The sequence below is a fragment of the Sus scrofa genome, chromosome Y, assembly GCF_054392235.1.
Source record: "Sus scrofa isolate SSC_HxYL_T2T_F1_AM1 chromosome Y, Sscrofa_HxYL_maternal_Yorkshire_Landrace_v2.0, whole genome shotgun sequence".
NCBI classification, from domain to species: domain Eukaryota; kingdom Metazoa; phylum Chordata; class Mammalia; order Artiodactyla; family Suidae; genus Sus; species Sus scrofa.
In genome coordinates this window covers 18,871,017-18,897,784 of record NC_139402.1, presented here as the reverse complement: position 1 = coordinate 18,897,784, position 26,768 = coordinate 18,871,017, and the positions used below count along the sequence as shown (strand labels likewise).

The 26,768-nt window shown below is 38.1% G+C and overlaps 1 pseudogene; it reads right to left on the bottom strand.

The window, feature by feature from the left end:
• Positions 1–26,764, bottom strand: LOC100625900 (large ribosomal subunit protein eL15 pseudogene; annotated as a pseudogene).
• Between the last annotated feature and the right edge of the window lie 4 nt (positions 26,765–26,768).

The following is a 26,768-nucleotide window of genomic DNA, read 5'->3' as shown; positions in this document are numbered from 1 at the left end:
TTATATTAGCAGTAATGGGTGGAGCTGAAGAGTGTTGTGCCTTCTCCAAGTCCCACAGCAAGAACAACCAATAGTGTGAGGGAACCTGTGGCCCTTCCTAAGGCCATGGCTCTTTCTGCCTACAGCAGTAAGCCCTCACATCTCACTGTACTTGTGGACTGCTTTGGTGATCCTCTGAGTGTCAGAATTACTTCTGATAGCTTTATGGAATGGGTCAATGAGGATAACTTCAAATAATTTGTACTTAGCATCTTCACCAACACAGTAACAATTCAGGGCACTCAGAGCCACACAAGGGACATTCAACTCACTCCTCAGCAACAGATTGAAGGTTTTTAACAAACTTTAGATGGTTGACACCCTAGTGGACATGCTTGCCATAGATGTCACACTTAGGAAATGGGCATTTGCAACCCCACCACTCGCAAACAAATCTGATACATGACATAACCCTGCTTGGCCTTTTACCCAAGCCTGCATGCCTTATTGGGCTGGGGACGGGGAGAGGGCTGTGGAGAACAGAGAGCTGATGTTACTGCCAGAAGAACACCAGAGAAGAAAGCAAATGATGACAGACTGCTTCTTTCTCTGTTTTGTGGCCTCCTGTGGCTGCCAAAGCAATAAAGCTATTTTTTTTCTCTTTTGCCATTCCCTCAAAAGGACAAAACAAAATAAAACCCACTTTTCCTTCTTGGTTTCCCCTTCTTCACTTTCAGTTCTGTTTTGTTTTGTTTTGTTGTTTTTTTAATTTTACGGCTATGCATATGTAAGTCCCCAGGCTAGGGGTTGAAACAGAGCTGTGTCTGCAACCTATACCACAGCTCACAGCAATGCAGGATCCTGAAGCAACTGAGTGAGGCCAGTACAGAACCCACATCCTCATGGATACTAGGTGGTTTTGTAACTGGCTGGGCCACAACAGGAACTCCCTGCAGTTCATTTTCAATGCCCTGTTTTCTTACCATAAAAGCCACCTTTGCCTTTCTCTTCTGGTTGGACATAATTCAGGGTCGGTCAAACTTTGACTAGGCTTGGGTACTTAGTTGGCACAGCTGAAGGTTCATAATTTTTGTAGCTATCCTATTCCCTCTTTTTTTAATGGTTTGAACCATTAAAAAAAGAAAACTTGATCAGCCAATGTAAAAAGGGCCTTTGCATGAAAGGGGGACCAATCTGGACTGTGTCTTTTTACTAGAGTAGCCAAATCCTCATCTAAGCCTTTGCAAAAGGCAGATTGAGCAAAGAGTCAAGCTGATAGGTAGAGAATGATTTTGGTGTCAAGCTAGAATGCTGTTTAAAAGTTTTTTCAAACTTTCATATTAGCAGAGGATTGACTCATCCAGTCTTTGCTGGTCCTGTTGAGTCTTTGTCCAGTCCATGTTGTTCGTTTGTTTGTCTGTTTGTGTTTGTGTTTTGTTTTGTTTTGAAAAAGCTCTGGGATAAATGTGAGTAATTTCTGAGCTAACACCTTACATTCATTGCAAGCCTGTGGACTGTGTGAGTCAGAGCTCTTCAAGGGGCATTTCCACTCTTCCTTCTCTATCTATTTCCTTGCTTTGCCCTCAGAAACTAATAGCTGTGTGGATTGATATAGACCTGAAAACGCTGGTTCTTAGGTCCAGATGCTTAACTCAAATTCCTAAGCAGATCCGAAGTGGTCCTGTCCTGGATTGGGAAATTCCTTAGCCAAGACTCTAAGTTTTGCCTTAACTTAATTTAACATTAGCACAACTCTAAATTTTCCCATTACCAAGTACCTGGAGAGATTATTTTAAAGCAGATGTTCCTAAACCAGTTATTCCTGAAGAGTTCACCCAAAATTTCTTACCTCATTTACATTTAATTTACTTAGAAAAACTTTAGCATACCAAGTAGTTTTTCTTGTTGAAAAATTTACAGCATATATAACAAGAGCTTATTTAACTTCTACTAAGCTTAGGTACAATAGAAGTATTTTGCTTAATGTCAATGACCCTAAAGATATGTCTACATTAGTCACATTAATAAAATTTATTTCCAGATACTCATTTACTACTGAATATTTCCTGGTTCACAAGAACTTAAAATTATTTCTGGCCAGTTATCTTCTGTATTTTTGAGAAGTTATATAAACACTTATTTTCCATTAAGCCAATTAAGTAAAGCTCATTTACAAAACAATTTTGACAATACTGTCTAAAAGTTAAGACATATATAATGCACACACTAACATCTAGACAGACACAACCTGAGATCTCATAGACTCATTTTCTAAGTTTAGTCATGAGTCAGATATCACAATATAAAATTCACTACTTTGTAAATAGCAGTTGGTATATGTTTTGAAAATATTTCACTGCCCCCCCCCCCCCCGCCTTTTTTTCCTTTAGTCTCAGGAGTTAGAGATGATCTAAGGGTTCCTGAGAGCCCAGGGAGAGAAAGCAAATTCTCCTGGTAGGACTAGTTCCCCCAGGGTTAGAATTCTGAAAATGATTTTTTTTTTTCCTTCTAGCTAGCTTTCTCTAATAACTGCATGTGCAATAAAAGAGCCAATTTTGACTATTTGGGGGGATAATGTTGGGCAATTTTCTTTTCCTTTCATACTCAATTAGGTAGATACTTGCAAGTATAAATCCTGTGCATACGTAAATCTGGATGAGGTGCTAGTTGGAGGCCGACTTTCTGACACATCTTATTTCTCTGTTTGAGAGACTCTGTTTCCCATTTTAAAGCTGAAATAGATAGGAATAAAGTTTACTAATGACATTGTGTATTGGACCAAGGTGCGGCTTGAGAGCTTAACTCCTCTAGGTTTTACCCAGTGTTCCTTCAGCCCTCTATTATGTGTCATGGAATGGCCAGTCCTTTATTCACATCCCTGGTTGAGCAGGTTCTAATTAACAAGTGGGTTTCACTGTGGAAACTCACTGCAGGGCATGAGGACTCAGATTCCACCACTTTTGTAAATTTCTCAGTCACTTGAGGAAGCCATAACAGATTGGGAGTTTCTTTCTTTCTTTTTTTTGAGAAAAGTCTCTCTTGCAATACCTTCACCTTTATCCCAGCAAATCGTATTAAGGCAGCCAAATTGAGGAAAAGCTTCAGGTCAGCCTCTTAAAAGACCAATCAGCCCAGACCACTCAGTCCCTTTCAACTGAACAAAACTTGGCACATTTCATCCAAGCCCCCCTCAGTACCTGTCACTGAAGAATTATTCCCTGATATCATTCAACCAGTGCTCCTACCCACCCCCAGTACCTCTCAAGTGAGGGCTGGGTACCTATTACACACCACCAAATAAAACACAGGCTCATCACCAATCCTAGAGATCTGAAAACTGGGAGAGTTTCACCCAAACTCATCTGGACACCCCGAGGGGGCAGAAGGGCACAAGAGCCTTTGCTGGTATCAAGGCTCCAGATCTTGTAGAGTTCAGGTGAAGGAGAAAAGTCTGCCCTATGGTCCCTTTTACATGGTCACCATAATTGTTGACTTAAAAAACTATATATACATATATATATATATAACCTAAAAGCTGAGACTTAAGTTTTACTTGGGGCAAAATGAGGATTATAGACCAGGAGGCAGCATTTCAGATAGCTGTGAAATACCACCCCAAAGAGACAGGGGAAAATGTCAGCATGTTTGTGCAACTTTGATGAAAGGGAGAATCACAAGCACACATTCTTACAGAAGGTTGCTGCTAGACTCATGAAGGTTACTGCTAGTCACAAGGACAGACATTGCTGTGAAAGATTTCAGTGCTTTTCTAGATAAGAGGGGATGTAAGAATTGGGCTCATAAAATCTTCTTCTGAAAGTATCTGACTATCGGGAAGACCTGTTCTACAAGTCTTTCCAGAGCACAGAGTGCTTCACTCCTTATCTCCACCCAGAGCTCCTTTCAGGGATGTTGAGGGTCATCAGCTGCAGCAGACTCATGATTCAGTCCCTGTAGGGGCAGATGGCAAGTGCTAACCTCCAGTTCACAGTTTCTGCATAAGAGAATGAGGAAAAGAATGCTTACTGACATTTAGACTTTCATTCAAAATGCAACTAAACTTTGCTGTCTTTTTCTGGTCATTCTTTTCTTTAATAATTCAGGACATAATTTTTTTTTACAATTTAAAAGTTCAAGGCTTTGACGTTAGTTAAAAACTTTTACAAGTAAGTCAATCCAATTTTAATTTAAATTTTTTTGGTAAATGAATAATGGCGATTCAGAGAAAAAGTATCTTTGCCTCTTAGCCATTATGTGCATCAAAAGGAGATAATGCTTTTCTTAAATAAGTTTGTGTGGTGAGAGAAATATTCTCCACCTCTTTCTCTTTTGTTATTTTGGGTGTCATTTAAAATCACATAAGGAGGTTCAACAGGAGAAGATCAAAGTTATTTTGTACACATGGGGGATTCACAAAGGCATGAAGAATACCAAAGACAGTGAAGGCAAAGTGAAGTATCATGTCATTCTGGAGTAAGAAGGAGATAGGTGTGTGGGGCTCCATAGAAAAATAAGTTCAGTTCTCAAGAAGATGAAAAGAATTAATGTTTGGTTAACAAGTGTTTATCGCTATCCCAAGACAACAGGACATAGAGAAGACTTTGCTGAAAGGGGTCTTACTGCCCCCTCCTCCCCTCACCCCCCCATCTGCTATACCTAATTCACACTCCAGTGTTAGTTATCTATGAAGATAGCTCCTTCCTAGAATGGCCCTCCTTTCTTAATCCTTTCAGGCAGCAATGGAGTTCAAAGGTTCTTCCTGAGTCTTCTGGGCCTTGCTTGTTTGGGGCTTGGCATAAGCCACATACCAAGGTAGTGTATTTTTAGGCAGCATGTCCTGCACCCCATCTCTTGTATTATATGAAAAAGAGTACATCAACTTCTTTTATTTAGAAGCAATTTACTGGGCTATAAAATTGCCTTTCTTAATATAGAATTAAAACCACACAATTTATTTTGGGGCTTGAACCTAGACAAGACTCTGACTGGGATTTGCACCAATTCTTTCCTAATGAGCATCACACACCGGCTCTCAGGACTTACTGAAGTTCCAATTATTTATGTCTCAGTGCAGAAGGAACTTGAACAGAAGAAAAATGATAGGTATGAAGCGGTTTAACTGAGAGAGATAGACAAAGTGTGGGCCATCAGAGAAGCTGAGAGCCTGGGACATAAACTTTCCAAAGAAAGAATGTTGTCTATCTCAAAAAGTGAGATTGTGGCCCTGGGAGATACATGCTCCACAGACAGCGTGTGGTCCATCTCAGAAGGAGAGAGGCCCTGAAACACGGGGTGGTGGGTTTTTATGGGCTGGCTAACTTTGTAGGCTAATGAGTGGGAGGATTATTCCAACTATGTCATGGAAGGGCTTGGGATTTCCAGGAACTGGGCCATCATCCAGTTTTTACCCTCTCGTAGTTGGTCTTAGAACTGTCATGGTGCCTGTGGCATGTCATTTAGCATGCTGTTATGTTTACAATGAAGAAGGCTTACAGGAAGCAAGCCTCAAGGTTTACTGGAAGTCAAGTCAACAGCCATCACTGACCTAACTTGTTCTAACCAGTTTTTGTCCTATATGCCAAAGATGTGTCATGCTTTTAAAAGTCGTGCCCTGCCCTCCTTCCTCCTGTTTCAGAATTTATTAATTTTTTTTTCTTTTTATGGCCACACTTGTAGCATTTTGAAGCTCCCTCGCCAGTGCCCAAATCAGAACCACATCTGCAACCTAAGCCATAGCTTGTGGAAATGCCAGATCCTTAACCCACTGATTGAGGCCAGGGATCAAGCTCACACTCTCACTGAGACTATATTGGTTTTCTTAATGCACTGAGCCACAATGGGATCTCCAAAACTGATTACTTTTTATACCTGTGGTGCTTACAATACTTTTCCACTTAGAACAGATCTTCAGAAGCCTCATGACAGATGACTAGAGTACTTGGGGAGTGTGACATTAACCGAAATCAAACAATAAAGAATATTTTAAAGTATGGATTGTGTTTGTTTTAGATAGTGTAAACTTCTAGTTAAGTAAACCCCTGAATCATAAAGACATTTTTCACATTCCAAATATTACATCACATATATGTTTTTTAATTTTTAATTTTATTTTTTCATTCTTAAAGGGTTTTTTTTTGTTTGTTTTCTTTTTCACTTTTTACTTTTTATTTATTTATTTATTTATTTTGTCTTTTTGCATTTTCTAGAGCTGCTCCTGTGGCATATGGAGGTTCCCAGGCTAGGGGTCTAATCGGAGCTGTAGCTGCCAGCCTATGCCAGAGCCACAGCAATGTGGGATCTGAGCCGCATCTGCAACCTACACCACAGCTCACAGCAATGCCAGATCCTTAACCCACTGAGCAAGGCCAAGGATCGAACCCCCAACCTCATGGTTCCTAGTCAGATTCATTAACCACTGAGCCACAACAGGAACTCTGATTCTTAAAGATTTTTAAATGTGATTTTGATGTAACAAAATAAAAACAGGACCCCACTAAAAAAGAAAAAAAAAAGCGTCCCCTAGAGGTACCATTATGAAGAGTTTCTATGGACATTATCCAGTATGTGTGGCCATACTCTGCATATGGTCCTGTAAATTGCTTCTATCCAATTTTGATTTTTTACACACAAATACATACATATATACATACAAACATACACATTCATACTTATATATACATTCATACATGTCATCTTTGGTCAACTTTCCATGGACTTATCTTCATTAATTTATACTTTATTGCATTAGTTTTAAATTTTACCATATGAAACCACTTCAAACTTCCAGAAAAATTGTACCACTAGTGACAAAAAGTGATGAAACCCTTATCTGAAACTGAGCAAGACCCTACTGCAGGCCCTTCCCAGAGCAAGCCCTTTCCCCATATACACTGGCTTTAGCTCTTCTCTGAGGTAGCCAGATAATAGTATCTCATAAGTAATTTGGGAGCTTTTCAGATGCTAAAAGCACCACAAAAATGGAAGAAATTAACTACTTGAGGATAATGAGCTCCTAGACCTACTGGCAGCTAAGGATTAATGATGTTAACCCCCTCGATACTGTCCTCTATCGACATCAACAAGTCAGAGAACTGTGCATAGGCTGATTACATACCTTGTGATTTTCCCCATCCTCACCAGGGTTTTTTAAGTGTTTTGCTGAAATCTTTTGAGGGGTTTGGCACTTTAGAGGTATGAGCCACCTGTCTTATCTCCTTACTTGCCCTCACAATAAAACTTATTCTTCTCCAAACTCCAACATGTAGATATTGTTTGGCCTCATTGTGCATCTGGCACATGAACTTGTGGTCACCAACATAACTACTCTCAAAAACTGTAAACACCTTTTTGCCTTGTCACTAATGTTTTCTTTATATGAATACACATACTATGAATTTTTCCATGGAAAAATTTCCTAATAACCCACATATATCATGATTCCTTATTCCTCAATATTTTAGGATGCATTTTTAAAGACAAAGACCACAGTTCAGTAGTTAAATTCAGGAAACTTAGTCATGCTCTGCTACCAACTAATCTATACTAGAGTAGCTCTAACTGCTATCCGGATGGGATCAGTTAGGTAAAATTTACCTCTGTTAACAACTCTCTCCTGGGTAAAGTCCACAATTTAAACTCTCCCAGGTAGTTGTGTTAGCACAAGTCCATGTGCCCAATGCATAGTGAGGCCAAACATACTGGAACACTGGAGTTTGGAGTAGAAAAAGTTTTATTTCAGGGTCATGCAAGAAGATGAGTGGCTCATGCCTCCAAACATCCCAAACCCTCTGAATCAAAACTGCAAAGCATTTTTAAAGGCAAAGCAATGGAAGGGCATGATTGGTTGTTGCAAACTTATTGGTCCAGAGATCCTTTGTTCTTGAGGCAGTCCACAGTGGTCAGGTCATGATGTTTCTCTAAACCTCCAACAAGTTACATATTATACTTCAGGGAGGAGCTAAATCAGAGGATATGGGCCTGCCCCAAGATAGGGTCCTTCTGGGTTGCAATTCCCCCCGCCTCCCACCGTTGGTATGCTTCAATCTTGAGGAGAACAAATGTTGGGCAAGAAAGGGAATAGACATTCAGATAAAGAGGTTAATCATGAATTTGATAGAGCTACTTACAGAGTCCTGCTCAGTTTCATCAGCAGACACTGCTTTGAGAATGTGTGACCTCTGTGTCTGACATGGCCACTCCATTTTTAATTTCAAACTCATTTCTTTCCTCAGTGGCCAAGGCAGAAGTCACCACTAACAATTTTAATGCTTTCCTAGATATGAAAAAATGCAAAATTTGGGCTCATAAAATCTTCTGAAAATATCTATCTGAAGGCTTGTTATGTTGTTTTTTCCCAGAGCACAGAGGGCCTCATTCCTTATGTCCATACTGAGTTCCCTTTGGAGTGTGTTAAAGTCAGTGGCCACAGTGTCTATTGACCTACTCCTCATAGAAGTAGATGGAAATTGCCAATTTTTAGTTGGCAGCACCCCTTTGGTGTCATAAACTTGACCATGGTTTTGGGGGCATTTCATCCCATGGTGCTAAGATTGCTCATCCCCAGGTCTGATGAAGATTTCATTGGTAGGCCACTCAGTGTGCTATTACTGGGCTGGGCTTTATCAGCAGTCTTATCAAATGTCTCTGGACCACATTTCTTACTAGTCTCTTATGGTCCAGAAAAATATTCCCTCTAGTTGCTTCCTTCCTAATCCAGAGTTATATGATTACAATCATGGCTCTCTTATGGAACTATGCATTATCAGAGGCTCGGCCACACATTGGTTAGTGCAAGAAATGACAACTCTGTAGAACAGACAATTTCCATCATAAGTAAGTCATGGGTAAGTCAATGTAAGTCATAGGTTGTTGTAAATGTCTTCTGGTTTCAGTCAGGAGAATTTATTGCAACTATCTCCTGGTTTCAGAGATTATGTGTTACAATTTCTTCTTTCCTGCAGCCCTTCTTTCACAGGTGGGCTGGGCAAGGATATTCCCTATGAGCTGAAAGAAGTTATTTTATTTTAGTTTAACAACCAAGGATGGGGAGGGGGGGACTTCCCTGAGATGGGTCATTACGTATATTATAAGCTATTCCAATGTTAAACCAAAGAAACAGATTTAATAAGGGGTCAGAATTGCTATTCTCTACTACATTTCCCCACTGTTAATGTCCTTTCTACCATCCTGTGGAAAAGGGGGCAATGAGTTCTGTTAACTGGCTACTGTAACTGAGCTGGGCCCAGTGGGGCTCCTAGGCAAAAAAGGCTTCCTCTACCTCCTCTTTCTTATTCTTAGGAAATGGGCCTCATTCAGTCTCCATGGCCTTCCCTGAGTTCAGGCAGTTGCTGATCAGGGAAGGGAGAGGAGGCAAAAACAAGGACAGAAGAGTTAGGCAACAATAGTACAGCCTTCGGCAGAATCCTGGTTCCCTCTCAAGGGATACGCATAATGATATAGACATCTTATACACCTAAGAGAAAAGTGATGTTCTTTATGCTTCTTGTGGAAATGAATACTTCAAAATAAACAGATTAGAGTCCTTTCTTGTCCTTCTCCCTGACTTAATTTCACCCTACAGACAACTGCTCATAAATTAAAGATTAGGCACTCAGCACAACTGCCTATGGGCTAAATAGTATTAGCACATGATTTCCCCCCCCCCAGGAAACTTTGCTATTATGTTCTAACCTCTGATCAACATACCCTTTTCACAAGAAGAGTTGTGCTAGGCAATAAGCCAAAGATCAGGCTGAGGTCTTCTGACACCAGCTTCAATGACTAGGATTCCCGCCAAGGGGGGAAAAAAAATGCACTTTTGCCTCAATCCTGATTCCTATCCAATAGCCCATTTTTCTCCTTTTTACTCTAACACTCCCCACAATACTTCACAATGGAGGGCACAGTCTTTAAGGCATTAACCTGCCCTGGCCTCCTTTCCCTGGCAAATCAGTAAAGCTATTTTTTTCCCCTTCACCCAAAACTCTGCCTCCATATTTCCATTCAGCACTGGCAGACAGAGGCTGAGTTTTGGCAACAATACTTCCTGCTGAACTGGGGCTATGAAAATGACTGTGGGAGTTCCCGTCGTGGCGCAGGGGTTAACGAATCTGACAAGGAACCATGAGGTTGCGGGTTCGGTCCCTGCCCTTGCTCAGTGGGTTAATGATCCGGCGTTGCCATGAGCTGTGGCGTAGGTCGCAGACGCGGCTCGGATCCTGAGTTGCTGTGGCTCTGGCGTAGGCCGGTGGCTACAGCTCCGATTCGACCCCTAGCCTGGGGACCTCCATATGCTGCGGGAGCGGCCTAAGAAATAGCAAAAAGACAAAAAAAAAAAAAAAAAAAAAAAAGAAAAAAGAAAATGATTGTGGAACCGAATTGTTCAGCCTTGAGCAGGGAATATTTATTAGAATCTTCAGTAAATACCACAATTATCTTTCTTTTACCATCTGCAACTACATGAACCTGACGAAGCTCTGTTGTTGTCTAATGAGTAATTGGACTTAGGCTTTTGGGTTCCGGTTCCCATACCTACCTATCAGCTTTCTGGCTATGTCATAATGAAGCTGACAGCACCAAGAGCCTGAACCTAGCCAGAACATGACCTGGGACTTGATCCCATGGGCCAGGATTCAAACCCAGCCTAAACCCAGATTGGGACTTGAACACAAAGTTTTAAATTAGAATCACTCACCCTGTGGCTGGACTCACTGAGGTTTACGTAATTCATGTCCCCACAAAGATGGAACTCAGCAAGAGACAAAATGACAGACAAGAAACAGATTTGTTAAGATAGGACACTTGTGAGAGATGAAAGTGACCTGGCATGGAGGCCCTGCCCAAGGATCCAGTGGGCTAGAGTTTTATCATCCAAGGGGAATGGAGGGGTGGGAAAAGCTCACCTCTTCCTTTCTGGGAGTAGTGGCTCCTCCTTAGTATCTGGTAAGGTGAGTATTCAAATAGCAGAAGGGTGATCCTCAAACTTAGTCTGAATCTGAATGCAGACCTCATCCCATGCCCCACCCAATGGCCTGAGGCAATTCTCACACTTGCACTAGTCAAGGAAGCCTGCCGTGTGCTGATGGCTTTTTCGAACAATGTATTAACTTACAATGATCTCCCCAAATCCCCTAGATTTCCCTCTCTATCTATGATCCTATATTGGGACTTCTCAACCACCTTGCCTACTCCATCCCTATCAATAACTATACGAGATTCCCATGCCATTCTATTGAACAAGAGTAAACAAGTAGGTTGAATCACCCTGCTCCAGCTCTAGTGAAGGAACTACCTGGAAGGTGAATCTTAGTAAATGCAGACTTCAGTTAACAGAATCAGATTTGTTTGTTTGCTTTGCTTTGCTTTTTAGGACCATAACTGTGGCATATGTAAATTCCCAGGCTAGAGGTCAAATTGGAGCTGCAGCTGCTGGCCTACACCACAGCTCACAGTGATGCTGGATCCTTAACCCGCAGTCTGATTTCACCTGGCAGATTTGGAAGAATTCCTCCCTTTCTGAGGTCTCCAAAATACTTTGAGGTTCTTTTGGGACCCCACCCCCCAAACACCTGAAGAGTAAACTAGAAAGCTGGCCTTCCTAACTTATCTGGTAGCCAAAGCATTTGCAATCTCTGGAGGGGTTGTTAGATAATGAGAAAAGACAAACACTTCAACCCTGCCCACAAAGGTATAATCCTCCAAACAGCTGCAAGTCACAAGTATCCCAAGGGGTAAACTTTCCCCACATCTGGGGGAAAAAAACACAAATCAAAGCCAGGAACATCACAAGCAAACCCCAAAGTTATCACCACATTCATCAATTTACTCAATCTCACATACTCCATCTTACCAACAGTTCTGTGAAATCAAAGTTTCCATTAGACTTTCAAAATATCTTATGTAGTTTAGCAATATAAATAAAAAGTTATCAGAAACCTGTTTTCAGGAAATGTCCTGCTTCTTGAAGATATGGCATCAGCTTAACTACCTATGAAAGACTTAAAAAGAGTTAAAGAGGCAATCAGAATTTTTCATGACAAGGTCACAGCCAAACTATTTGTGACATACACCACTTTAAGATGACTACAATCATAACATGGCATATCCTAATATCAGAAACTTTACATAATTTCTAGAATGTCTATATTAATAACATTTATTCATACTATGTAGCAAGAGAAGGCTTTATCACTCACTTGAATAGAACTGTCTATGTAATTTAACATACCATGCCAAACTAGTTACGTATGTATTTTTTTTTTCCCAGCTGCCTCAGGGACCCTCTGAAGCCCCTAAATTAGCAGAAATCAAAAGACCTTAATCAGAATTTGATAGGAAGTCCATTAAAAAATACAAGCTTAAAAAACACTTCCTGAGATGGAATTATGATGGCAGAATAGAAGGATTGGAGCTCAATTTCTCTCATGAAAACAGCAAAATTACAACCAAATGCTGAGCAATCTTCAACCAAATGGACTGGAAACTTTCAAAAAGATATCCTCATCCAGAAGACAAAGAGCAGGCCACATCAAGATGGTAGGAGGGGTGATTATGTGATATAAACAATCCCATAGCTCCCAGGCGGGAAGCCCCACAGACTGGAAAGTAATTGTATCACAGAGTGTCACCTAAAGCAGTGAGAGATCTGAGCCCCATGTCAAATCTCCATGCCTGGCGATCTGGCACTGGGAGAAAGAGCACCCGGAGCATGTGACATCAAAGGCCAGTGGGGCTTGTGCGCAGGAGCTCCATGGGACTGGGGGAAACAGAGAGCCCATTCGTGAAAGATGTTCTCAGATTTCACATGCACTGGGTGCCAGGGGCAAAGCAAAGACTCCATAGGAATCTGGATCAGAACTGACTGCGGTTCTTGGAGGATCTCCTGGGAAAACAGGGGCTGACTGTGGCTTGTTTTGGTGGAAGGGCATTGGAGGCAAAGCTCTTCAGGCTATTCATCAGCATGCCTTTCTCTGGAGGTGGCCATCTTGGGAAAATCTGGTCCCACCCATCAGCACTGAGAAGCCCCAGGCCAAACAATAATCCAGGTGGGATCACAGCACCACCCATCAACAAACAGCTGCCTAAAGACACCCCCCCATCCAGGCACACAGCCATCTCTAATCTCACCCAGAGACAAAGCCCCAAACACCAGAGGGATAGGAATCAGCCTGACAAACCACTGGGCAGGCACCAGTCCCTCCCATCAGGAAGCATACAGCAAGCCCCTGTACCAACTTCAGCCATGAAGGGGGTCAGACGCCAGAAGTAATTGAGGCTACAACTCTATTGTCTGCCAAAAGGTCACCACACCAAAGACCTATAAAAAATGAAAAGACAGAGAACTATAACTCAGATGAGGGAGAAGGAAAAACCCCGGAGAAACAGTTAAGTGGTCAGGAGATTATCAGCCTCCAGGAAAAGGACTTTAGACTGCTGATGCTGAAAATGATGTAAGACATTGGAAATAAACTGGAGGCAAAGAAGGGTAATTTACAGGAAACACTGAAAAAAGAAATACAAGACATAAAACTTACGCAAGAAGAGATGCAAAATACAATAACTGAAATAAAAAATTCATTAGAAGCAGCCAACAGCAGAATACAGGAGGCAGAAGAATGAATTAAGCGAGGTGGGTGACAGACTAGTGGCAATAACTGATGCGGAACAGAAAAGAGAAAAAAGATTGAAAAGAAATGAAGAGAGTCTCAGAGAACTCTGGGACAACGTTAAATGCACCAACATCCATATTATAGGGGTGTCAGAAGGAGAAGAGAGAGAAAAAGGAACCGAAAAAAATATTTGAAGACGTAATAGCCAAAAATTTCCCTAACATGGGAAAGGAACCACTCACTCAAATCCTGGAAGCACAATGAGTACTATATAAAATAAACCCAAGGAGGAATACCCTAAGACACATACTTATCAAACTGACCAAAATTAAAGACAAAGAGAAAAATTTGAAAGCAGCTAGGGAAAAGAAACTAATAACATGCAAGAGAACCCTGATAAGGTTATTGGCAGAGTTTTCAGCAGAAACTCTGCAGGCCAGAAGGGGGTGGCACGATATACTTCATGTGATGAAAGGAAAAAACCTCCAACCAAGATTACTTTACCCAGCAAGGCTCTCATTCCCACTTGAAGGAGAAATCAAAAGCTTTACAGATAAGCAAACTCTAAGAGAATTCACCACCACTAAACCAGCTTTACACCAAACACTAAAGGAACTTCTCTAGGCAGAAAAGGAAAGTCCACAACCAGAAACAAAATTACCACAAATGACAAGGCTCACCAGAAAAGGCATACCTACAGTAAAGATGTGAAATCATCCACACAAAATTATGCTACCAAAATCAGAACTCATGAGAAGAAGACAGCACAAATGCAGGACACTGGAGATGCCCTGGCAATTAAGAGACCAATAACTTAACCTCGTGTATGTATATATGTAGACTCCTATATCAGAACTTCAGGGCGACTGCAAACCAAAAATCTACAACTGATACACACACAAATAAGAAAAACCAACTCAAAAACAACACTAAAGATAGGTATCAAATCACAAGAGGAGAGAACAAGAGAAGAAGGGAAGAAAAAAAGAGCAGCAAAAGCAAATCCAAAACACTTAATAAAATGGCAATAAGAACATATGCATCAATAATTACCTTAAATGTTAATGGACTAAATGCCCCAGCCAAAAAGACATGGAATGGCTGAATGGGTACAAAAACAAGACCCATATATGTGCTGTCTTCAAGAGACTTGCTTCACTTCTAGGGTCACATACAAATTGAAAGTGAGAGGATTGGAAGAAAATATTTCACGCAAACAGGAATCAAAAGAAAGATGGAGCAGCAATAGTCATATTAGAAAAAATAGACCCTTAAAATAAAGACTATCTTAAGAGACAAGGAAGGACACTATATAATGATCAAAGGATCAACCCAAGAAGAATATTACAATTTTAAATATCTGTGCACCCAACCTAAGACCACCGCAACATATACGGCCCCTGCTAACAACCTTAAAAGGACAAATCAACAATAACACAGTAATAGTGGGGGACTTTAACACTCCTCTAACAGCAATGAACAGATCATCCAAACAGAAAATCAGTAAGTAAACACAGGCCCTGAATGAAGCACTAGACCAGATGGACTTAGTAGATATTTATAGGACATCCCACCCAAAAGCAACAGAATACACATTCTTCTCAAGAGCACACCGAACATTCTCTAACATTGATCACATCCTGGGCTACAAACCAAGCCTCAGTAACTTTAAGAAAATAGAAATCATATCAAGCATCTTTTCCGTCCACAATGCTATATGACTGGGAAAAAACTGCAAAAGACACAAACACGTGGAGACTCAACAACATGCTACTAAACAACCAATGGATCACTGAAGAAATCAAAGAGGAAATTAAAAAATACCTAGCAGCAAATGACAGCAAAGATATGACACTCCAAAACCTATGGGATGCAGCAAAAGCAGTTCTAAGAGGAAAGTTTATAGCAATACCTGTCTACCTCAAGAAACAAGAAAAAGCTCAAATAAACAACCTAAGTTTACATCTAAAGCAGCTTGAGAGAGAAGAAGGTCGTCGGAGACCTAAAGATCGTAGAAGGAAATACATCATAAAGATCAGAGCAGAAATCAATGAAATAGAAGCAAAGAAAACCACAGAGAAGATCAATGAAATGAAAAGCTGGTTCTTTGAAAAGATCAACAAAATGGATAAACCCTTAGCCAGATTTATCAAGAAAAAAAGAGAGCAGACTCAAATAATAAAATTAGAAATGGAAAAGGAGAAGTAACAATGGACATCACGGAAATACAAAGGAGCATAAGAGACTGCTATATGCAACTATATGCCAATAAAATGGAAAACCTAGAAGAAATGGACAAATTCTTAGAAAAGTACCATCTTCCACCACTAAAGCAAGATGGAATAAATAAGATGAACAAACCAGTCACAAGTACTGGAAATTGAAACTGTGATTAATAAACTTCCAACAAACAAAAGTCCAGGACCAGATGGCATCACAGGTGAATTCTATCAAATATTTAGAGAATTGCTAACACCTATCCTTCTGCAATTATTTCCAAAAACTGCAGAGGAAAGGATACTCCCAAACTCATTTATTTGGCCACCATCACCCTGATACCAAAACCAGACAAAGACACCACACATTCACACAAAAAAGAAAAAATTACAGGCCAATTTCACTGATGAACACAGATGCAAAAATCCTCCACAAAATACTAGCAAACTGCACCCAAATATACATTAAAATGATTGTATATCATGATCAAGTGGGATTTATCCCAGGGATGCAAGTGTTCTTCAATATCCACAAATCAGTTTGATACACCACATTAACACACTGAGGAATAAAAACCATGTGATCCTCTCAATAGATGAATAAAAAGCCCTTGACAAAATCCAACACCCATTTCTAATGAAAACCCTTCAGAAAGTGGGCAGAGAGGGAAGCTACCTCAACATAATAAAGGTCATATGTGAAAAACCTAGAGCTAACATCATTCTCAATGGTAAAAAGCTGAAAGAATTTCTCCTGAGATCAGCAACAAGACAAGGATATCCACTCTTGCCACTACTCTTCAACATAGTTTTGCAAGTCCTAGCCACAGCAATCAGAGAAGTTAAAGAGATAAAAGTAATCCAAACTGGAAAGGAAGAAATAAAACAATCACTATTTGCAGATGACATGATACTATACCTAGAGAATTCTAAAAGTTCTACCAGAAAACTATTAGACCTCACCCATGAATTTGGCAAAGTCACAGGATTCAAAATTAACAGACAGAAATTGACTGCATTTCTATAAACTAACAGTGAAATGTCAGAAAGAGAATTTAGGGAAGCAATCCCATTTACCATCACATCCGAAAGAATAAAATACCTAGGAGTGAACCCACCTAAAGAGACAAAAGACCTGTACTCTGAAAACTATAAGCCACTGATGAAAGAAATCACAGATGACACAAATAGATGGAACGACATACCATGCTCTTGGATTGGAACAGTCAATATTAGCAAAAAGCAACTGTTAGGAAAATGGAGCTGGAGGAATCAGGCTCCCTGACTTCAGATGATACTACAAAGCTACAGTCATCAAAACCACATGGTCCTTGCACTAAGACAGACATGCAGATCAGTGGAACAGATTAGAAAGCTCAGAATTAGACTCACACACCTATAGTCAACTCATCTATGACAAAGGAAGCAAGAATATACAATTTAGAAAAGACAGCCTGATCAATAGGTGGTGCTGGGAAAACTGGACAGCCGCATGGAAAAGAATGAAAACACAACACTCCCTAACACTGCACACAAAAATAAACTCCAAATGGATTAAAGACCTAGATGTAAGACCAGATACTATAAAACACTTAGAGGAAAACAGAGGCCAAACATTCTCTGGTATAAACCACAGCAACATCTTCTGATATCCATCTCTTAGAGTAATGACAGTAAAAACAAAAATAAACAAATGGGACCTAATCAAACTTAAAAGTTTCTGCATAGCAAAGGAAATCCTCAACAAAAATAAATGACAACCCAGAGACAGGGAAAAAATATTTGCAAATGAATCAACTGACAAGGGATTAATCTCCAAAATTTATAAACACCCCCTACAACTCAAAACCAAAAACCGAACAACACCATAAGAAAATGGGCAGAAGGTATAAACAGACAGTTCTCCAAAGAAGACATACAGATACACATGAAAAGATATTCAACAGCATTCCTTATTAGGGAAATGCAAATCAAAACCACTATGAGGCACCACATTATTCCAGCCATAATGGCCATCATCAAAAAGTCTACAAACAATGAGGGCTGGAGAGGGTGTGGAGAAAAAGGAACCTTACTACACTGTTGGTGGGATTGTAAATGGGTGCAACCAGTATGGAGATTCCCCAGAAAACGAAAAATAGAACTACTATTTGATCCAGCAATCCCACTCCTAGGCATCTATCCAGAGAAACTATGACTCGCAAAAAGACACATGTACTCGGATCTTCATTGCAGCACTATTTGCAATAGCCAACCCATGGACACAACCTAAATGTCCATCAACAGAGGAGTGGCTGAAGAAGATGTAGTACATATACACAATGGAATATTACTCAGGCATTAAAAGGAAAGAAATAACTGCATTTGCAGCAACATGAATGGACCTAGTAATTATCATGCTAAGTAAAGTCAGTCAGACAATGAGACATAAGCATCCACTCACATGTGGAATCTAAAGAAAAGTTCAGAGTGAACTTTTTTGCAGAACAGATACCGACTCTCAGACTTTGAAAAACTTATGTTTTCCAATGAGACAGTTTGGTGCGTGGAGGGGATACACTGAGTGCTTGTGATGGAAATTTAGTTGTGGTGATTGTTGTACACATATAAATGTAATAAAATTCATTAATAATTATAAACAAAATAAATCAAAGTTGTGTATATCTCATTATATATTTCCCAGATGATTATTCATTTTGAGCATCTCTTTGTATCTGTTGGATTCATCAATATCTGTTTTGGAAAAATATCTCTTTACTGCTCTTCCCAGTTGTCATCTGGATTGTTGGGTTGTGTGTGTGTGTGTTTGTATGTCTGTGTGTGTTTGATTTGCTATTGAGTTCTTAATATATTATGGAATATTAACTTTTTACCCGGTATGTCATTTGCAATTTTTTGTCCCTTTCCTTATGCTGTCTTTTTATTTGTTGTTTCTTTGGCTGTGCAGAAACTTTTCAGTTTGATGTAGTACTACTATTTATTTTTTCCTTGGTTGTTTACATGTTGGTTTCATATCAAAGAACCATAGCTAAAAACTGTTTTAAGAACTTGGTCCCTATGTTTTCTCTTAGATGTGTAATGATTTCACATCTTATATTTAAATGTGTAATTTATTATAAGCTAATATCAGTGAGTGGTGTAAGATAGCAGTTCAATTTGACTATTCCTTTAAAATTGTTTTATAAGCACGTGTAGAAATTGTTTTAGAAACAAATCTCGAACATTCAGTGCTTCTCTTAAGACAAATGTACTTGTGAACACATGTACATGTGGTTATTCTGTTTTCCTAATACTGTATATTGAAGAGACTATCTTTTTCTCATTGAGAATTCTTGACTATGAGGTATTAGTTGGCTGCATGAGAACTATATCAAGGGTCTTTGATTCCATACAATTATTTTATGTGTTTATTTTTATGCCAGCACTATGTTGATTAAAATTTATAGCATTGTCTTATAGCTTGAATTTAGGAAATTTTCCATTCTTAGTTTTATTTCTAAGGAAAATTTTTGTTATTTTAAGTTTTTGTGATTCCATAGAGATATTACTATATTTTCTTCTATTCCCATGAAGATGATATTGGAATTCTGATAAGGATTGCATCAAATATAATTGCAGTTGGGAAGTAAGGCCATTTTAACAAAAGAATTCTTCCAATTCATAAATATGGAAATAAATTTATTTATTATTTATTTATTTATTTATTTATTTATTTACTTATTTTGCTTTTCAGGTCCACACCTGCAACATATGGAAAATTCCCAAGAGAGTGGTTGAATTGGAGCTGCAGCTGCTGGCCTATTCCATAATCACAGCATGCAGGATCTAAGGTGTGTTTGTGGGGGTGGTGGTGTGTTGTAGCCCTGTGAGGCTAGGGAATGAACACACAACTCCATGGATACTAGTTATTTTTGTAACCCACTTAGCCATAATGGAATTTCCAGCATGGGAAATCTCCGTTTTTCTTTTCTTCAACTGATTTACTTTTGCAGCATTCTGTAGTTTTCTTATGTCTCCGTTTTTATATGTATCAAGATATTTTTCTATTTTTGTCTTGATTTTTTTTTTACCCATTGGTTGTTTGGAGGTGTGTTGATTTCCATATATTAGTGTATTTGTCCATTTTTTATTACCTTCTAGTCTGATACAATTTTGATCAGAAAAGATGCTTAGAATTATTTAAACTTCTTAAATTTGGTATGTATTATTTTGTGACCTAACATATGTTTATCCCAAGGAATGTTCATATGCACTTGAGGAGGGATGTGTTTTTGTCTGTAGGTCCCTTGGCCTGTGGTGTTTTTTAAGGCCAATGTTTCTTGATCTTCTCTCTGGATGATGTAGCCGTTACTGAAATGAAGTATGGAAATCCCTTGGTATTTTATTATACATATATAATTTGTAATATTATATATATATTTATATTTATGTATATAATTATATTTGCATATTTTATATCATATTTAGGGCTATACCCATGGCATATGGAAGTTCCTAAGCTAAGGGTCAAATCAGAGCTGCAGCTGCCAGCCTATATCACAGACACAGCCATGTGGGATCTGAGCTGTATATTCCGCCTACACCAGAGCTCACATCAATGCCAGATCCTTAATGTACTGAGCAAGGCCAGGGCCTGAACTTGTGTCTTCATGAATACTAGTCAGGTTTGTTACCACTGAGCCACAAGGGAAATCCTATTTCCCGTCTGTTATCTACTGTTATCTATTTCTCCCTTTATTTTGTATTAATTTATTACATTTATGTAATAATGATGTATAGTTATAATTGTTACACCTTGAATGGCTGATGATGTATAATTGCTACACCATGAATGGTTGACTTCCTTATGATTATACAATTAACTCCTTTGTCATTTGTTACTGTTTTTAGCTTTTAGCTTAAATTCTACTTTTTTTTTTCAGAAGCGTAACTTTTGTCTTCTATTGTTTTTCATATGCACAGAATATTTTTGACTTTATATCTGTCCTTAAGGCTTAAGTGAATCACTTGTCAATAGTGTAAATTGGGGACATTTTTTAAAAAAAGAATATAGTTACTCTATGCACTTTTGACTAAAGAATTACTCAATTTTCATTTACAGTATTTATTACTAGATAATGACGTTGATTCCAATGTTGTTTTCTTTCTGTTTTTTCATTTTCTTTTTTCTTCTTCCACATATTTCCGCATCTTTTTGTGAATTAGAAATTTTCCTTAATGGCATCCTTTGATTCCTGCTCTTAATTGGGAGGTATCAGCTATCTCACTCAGGCTTTACTCACTGCCTTGAGGAGAGGGATATTTTCCATCAGCCCTGCTTGGTTTTATTAGGTTTTCTCAGGAATTCAATTGTTCTCTTAAACTTATAAAACTTTTCATGTAAAAAAATTTTTTTGAAGTATAGTTGATTTATGTTGTGTTGATTTTTGTTATATAGAAAAGTGATTCAAATTCATATATTCATATATGTATGTATATATGTATGTGCGTGTGTATATATGTGTATACATACACGCATATACACACACACGTATATATATATCTCTGTGACTGTGTATGTATACACAGATATCCATTCCCATATAGGGATAGTGAGCAGAATTCCCTGTCCTACACAGCAGGTCCCAACTGATCATCTATTCCATATACAAAAGTGTGTGTTTGCCATTTCCAAATCCCCAGTGGATCCCTCATGCCTATCCTGTCCTATTGGTAACAATGATTTTTTTTTTCAAAGTCTGTGAGTCTGTTTTATAGATAAATGTGTCATTTTTATAATGCATCACATATAAATGATATCATACATATTTGTCTTTGCCTGACTTACTTCACTATATAATAATATCTAAGTCCATAATGTTGTTGCAAATGACGTGATTTCATTCATTTCTGTGGCTGAGTAATATTCCACTGTCTACATGTATCACATCTTCTTAATCCATTCATCTGTCACTGGACATTTAGGTTGCTTCCATGTTTTGGATATTGTAAATAGTGATGCAATGAACATCAGGGTGCATGTGTGTTTTTGAATTATAGTTTTCTTCAAATATATGCTCAGGAGTGGGATTGATAGATGGTAGTTCTAATTTTAGTTTTTTGAGTGAACACTATACTGTTTTCCATAATGGTTCTATCAATTTACATTCCCAACAGAGTGTAGTACTCCCTTTTTGCTACACTGTCTCCAGCATTCATTGTTTGTTGGCATTTTGATGACGACCATTCTGGCCAATATGAGGTGATACTTCATTGTAGTTTTGACTTGCATTCCTTTAATAATTAGTGATGTTGGACATTTTTCATGTGATTTTTAGCTACCTGTATGTCTTTTATATATCAGTCATTTTTTTTTAGATTGGGTTATTAGTTCTTATATAAAGCTGAATGAGGTCTGTGTATATTTTGGAGAATAATCCTTTGTCAACTGCTTCATTTGCAAAGATTTTCTCCCATCATGTGTATTGTCTTTTCATTCTGTTTAAGATGTCCTTTGCTGTGTAAGAGGTTTTAAGCATAATTAGGTCCCATTTATGTGTGCATGCGTGTGTGCAAGTGTGTGTACATGTGTGAGTGTGTATTAATCCTAGGAAATGGATTCAAAAAACTCTTGATACAATTCACATCAAACTGTTTTCTGCCTATTTTTCTCTAAGAGTTGTATATTATCCAGTTTTATATTTAGGTCCTTAATCCATTTTGAGTTTATTTTTATGTATGATGTTAGAGAATGTCCTAATTTAATTATTTTACATATAGCTGTCCAGTTTTCCCAGCAACATTTATTGAAGGGACTGTCTTTCCTCCATTGCATATTCTTGCCTCCTTTATCATAGATTAGTTGACCATAGATGTGTGGGTTTTTCTCTGGGCTTCCTATCCTGTTCTACTGATCTATTACTGTTTTTGTATGACTACCATGTTGTTTTGATGCATGTAACTTTGCAATATAGTTTCAAGTCAGGGAACCTGATTCCTCTAGCTCAATTTTTCTTTCACAGGATTGCTTGGGGTATTTGGGGTCTTTTGTGTTTCCATGGGAACTAAAATCTTATTTTTTCTCATTCTGTGAAAAATGTCTGATAATTTCATAGGGATTGAAAAGAATCTATACATTACTTTGGCATAGCCATTTTGACAATATTGATTATTCCAATCCAAGAGCATTTTATACTTTCCATCTTTGTCATCTTTCATTTCTTTCATTGGCATATTATAATTTTCAAAGTACAGGTCTTTGGCTCCTCAGGAAAGTGCTTTTTTTTTTCCCCAATAATTTTTGATGTGATGGTAAGTGGGGTTATCTATTGTTTTTAATTAGAGTATTTTTTAATTTATTTTTTATTGTTATTTTCCCCAACACACTTTTTTTTTTCCCTACTGTATAACATGGGGACTCAGTTACCTACACGTATACATAATTTTTTCTCCCATTGTCATGCTGCGTTGTAAGTATCTAGACATAGTTTTCAGGGCTACACAACAGGATCTCATTGTAAATCCACTACATGAGCAATAGTTTGCATCCGTTGACCCCAAGCTCCCAATCCTTCCCACTCCCTCCCCTTCCCCCCAGGCAACCACAAGTCTATTCTTAAGTTTATGCCATGTCTCAAGAGCACAAATCTTGATAGAGTCTATGATACAGTTAGCAGAATCTGTGTCTTTTTAATGGCCTCATAATCCTATCTGCCACTCTCCTAGCTTCTTTTCCTCCTCTAGCCATGTAGCTCATGAATCTTGGGATGGGAAAGAAATGGCCTTCTTTGGCAGCATCCAATACAGCTGGGGAAGTTGGAGTTTCATCAGCATCTCATTTTTCTTTGCTGGAAAAATCATGGGCTGAGAAGATATAGTTTTCCTTTAGGCTGTAATACCTTGGGGCAGGATTTTATGTGAGTGTTAAATCTGTTATTTCAAACCTCTCCAGTGCATCTAAAGTCAATTTGTTTTCATTGCCCAATGATTGAACTTCTCATGTGAACTTTTGCAAAGGATCTCTTTTCTATATACTTCTCTCATTTTTCCAAGACTTCACAAAAGCCCTGTTGTCTGTGTGTGATTATCTAACCAAGTTTGCCGGGGATTCAAGTCTGTAATTGAATCAATTAATGGACCACTGTAGGGTCCAAAGCCATGATTAGATCTGCATATCTACTTCATTTGACAGGTATATTAGACTCCTTCTGGGTTCATTGGCATATGGTGCTTCCCACAAATCCAAAAAGGCACTTTGGTGAGCGGATGGATGCCAATTTATTGTCGATGAGGAGGGGTGATGTCTTATTCAACCACAGTTATGTCACTTTTAGCCATTTCCAAATACACAGTTTAGCACCATTAAATACATTCACAGTGTTGTGCAGCTATCACCACTATTTCCAGAGATTTAAAAAAAAAATCCTCTCAAACCAAAACTCTGCACACACTAAACAATAACTCATTAACTTGGAAAGAAGTCAAATTTTAGTTTCAAGGTAACCCTGGTAGAGATAACTTATAAGAGTAGACATTATAAGTCTTATAATGTCTACTTATAAGACTATATTTATATAGACTATGAATACAGTCTAGCCTACATTATCATTCTGTAGGTGGCTTGTAGTCCAAAAAGTCCTTCTTTCACATTGACCAAGCCAAAATGAGAAACAGTTTTAATAGTGTTAAATTAGAATCTTCTGTGATGTAACAGCCCAAGACCAGAGAATGGAGGAAATACTAATTAATGGGAATTTGTGAGGGTCTTCTAAAATGGCTATACTGAAATAAATTATTATTAAACTGATGAATAATTAAGTTTCAACTCACAGAACATGGAGGGAATTCACTTTAGTGATACTGGGCACATCAAGGAGGTTGTGTCATTTTCAGAATATATATTTAGATGAAATTATTACGCTACAGATTTTCAGAGGATTAAAAAAATCAGTTGGATTTATGGAGGGTATTTAAATATTTGAAAGGAAAAATTAAGTTTATGCCTAACTTAACACATTAATACCAGATACTCTATGTTTCATGTTCACTATCATGTTTCATTTTACTAAAATCTGTTAAACTGAGAAGAGATACAGACTTTGAATTTTCTTAGAATTTTTCTACTTGATGTTTCTCCCTTCTTCCAAATTATCTACCTCCCTGGAGAGAAGACAGTTTTATATCTATACAAATTAATGAGTAAGAAGAGAAAGGTAGTTCTATCTTGCTTTTGTTTAGATTATGAGAAACAATATGTTTTAAGTTATAGTTACAAGCTGGAATTTTGCTCATTTTTGACCTGGATATCAGAGGAGAAGTGAAGCTGATAGAAAACAGCAATAAACATCCCCAGTTAAAGTGAAGATATTTAAATAGTTTGAAATATAAGCATAATTATCTGAGAAGAGAAACATGGTTCCCATTAACCACAGGATAAATTGTCTACCAACCAATCTTGTTGGTAGACAATTTATTCTGTTTCAATTTACCCAATTCTGTGTGCTGGAGAATTCTAACTCAGAAAAACTTGCTATGATTCAAGGAATAAAGACATTCTATTGGTCCTTGTAAAGGACACTAACTATTGTTTAGACATTTAATAGCTAGACACAGTTGGAGTAGACTTGGATAAAAGATCAAAGATTTTTCAATATGACTGTTCTTGTCTACCCTTTGTGAAAATTAAGAATTTTTTTCATCATTTTTAAGGCTGAAGACCTCTGAGTCACTTCACTTAGCAAGTATTTGACAAGAATGATTCTAAGGGATGAGAATATAGATTGGAATAAAAGAGACAAAATCCTGGCCTTCATGAATCTCACACTCTGCTGTCACAATTTTTCAGCTCTATAGCTAAAAGAATACAGGGTTTCCTACACCACTGTGAAGACAGGTGAACTCTTTTTCTTTAGGCTCTAAACAAAATTAACATATTTAACTTACTTGAAGGTCACTTTTCTATCTATAGAATGGGAATGATTATTCCTTCTACATGTCATCAGATTGGTGGGAAGATTAAATGAAATAACTGTAATGAAGTGTTTAATACTGTAGTGGCACTGGGTTATTTCCTAAGACTATAATGTTACCATCTGCAACTGTAAGGAGGATGGGTCTGAAGACTTTAAATAATTTTTAGACTTGTTATGGTTGATTAAAAGGAGGAAGGAGTATTTCCCCAGTAATATGAAATTAGTCAAATGCTTTTTGATGAATACATGCAGATATACCCCCAGTTATATTTTTTTGAAAAATTAATTCACATTAATTTGAAGAATTTGGTAACAAACAATATAAAATGGATGGCAGCAATTTATGAAGTAAAAGACGTGCATGGTTAAATGTAACTCATTATTCATTGTAGTGAAATACAATTGGAAAGTGACATTAGTTTTAATGTTTACCAAAATAAGTATTTATTTCAACCACAGTATTTGTTTTTGTGTACACATTGTTTAAACATTATTCTAAATTAGGTACATGGTGAAGAATTACACCAGAAATACAAAAAACTAGTCAGAATAGTTGTTGCTTTTATGAGGAAGACGGTGAAGGGATTTACATATTTAATTGGGCTAGTCAGCATTTACTTTTCACTATATTATCATTTACAATTTTTAAAAATTTGTGATTTAAAAAAAAAAAAAACAAAAACATTGGATGAGGAAGCCTAACCCTTCTTTGCCCTCTAGGTTTCCATATACTGAATTGACAAATGAAAGGCTTCATCCTCAGGTAACGTACTTCCCTAACGGCATACATTTGAAACGTGAAACGATTAAGTCTAACCTCCTAAACTTTTTTTTTCCATAAAGCATTAACTATCTCTCACATCCACAAGCATACTACGTCACTTTGGACATGAGTGTAGTGGATCACCTCGTCTCCTTTCACCACGGCGCTGACAGTTGCAGTGGTCAAACGGCCGTCATAATAGGAATTTTGGAGCCAGTCATTTCCGGCAGAGACTGGTTGAGGTCTCATCTCG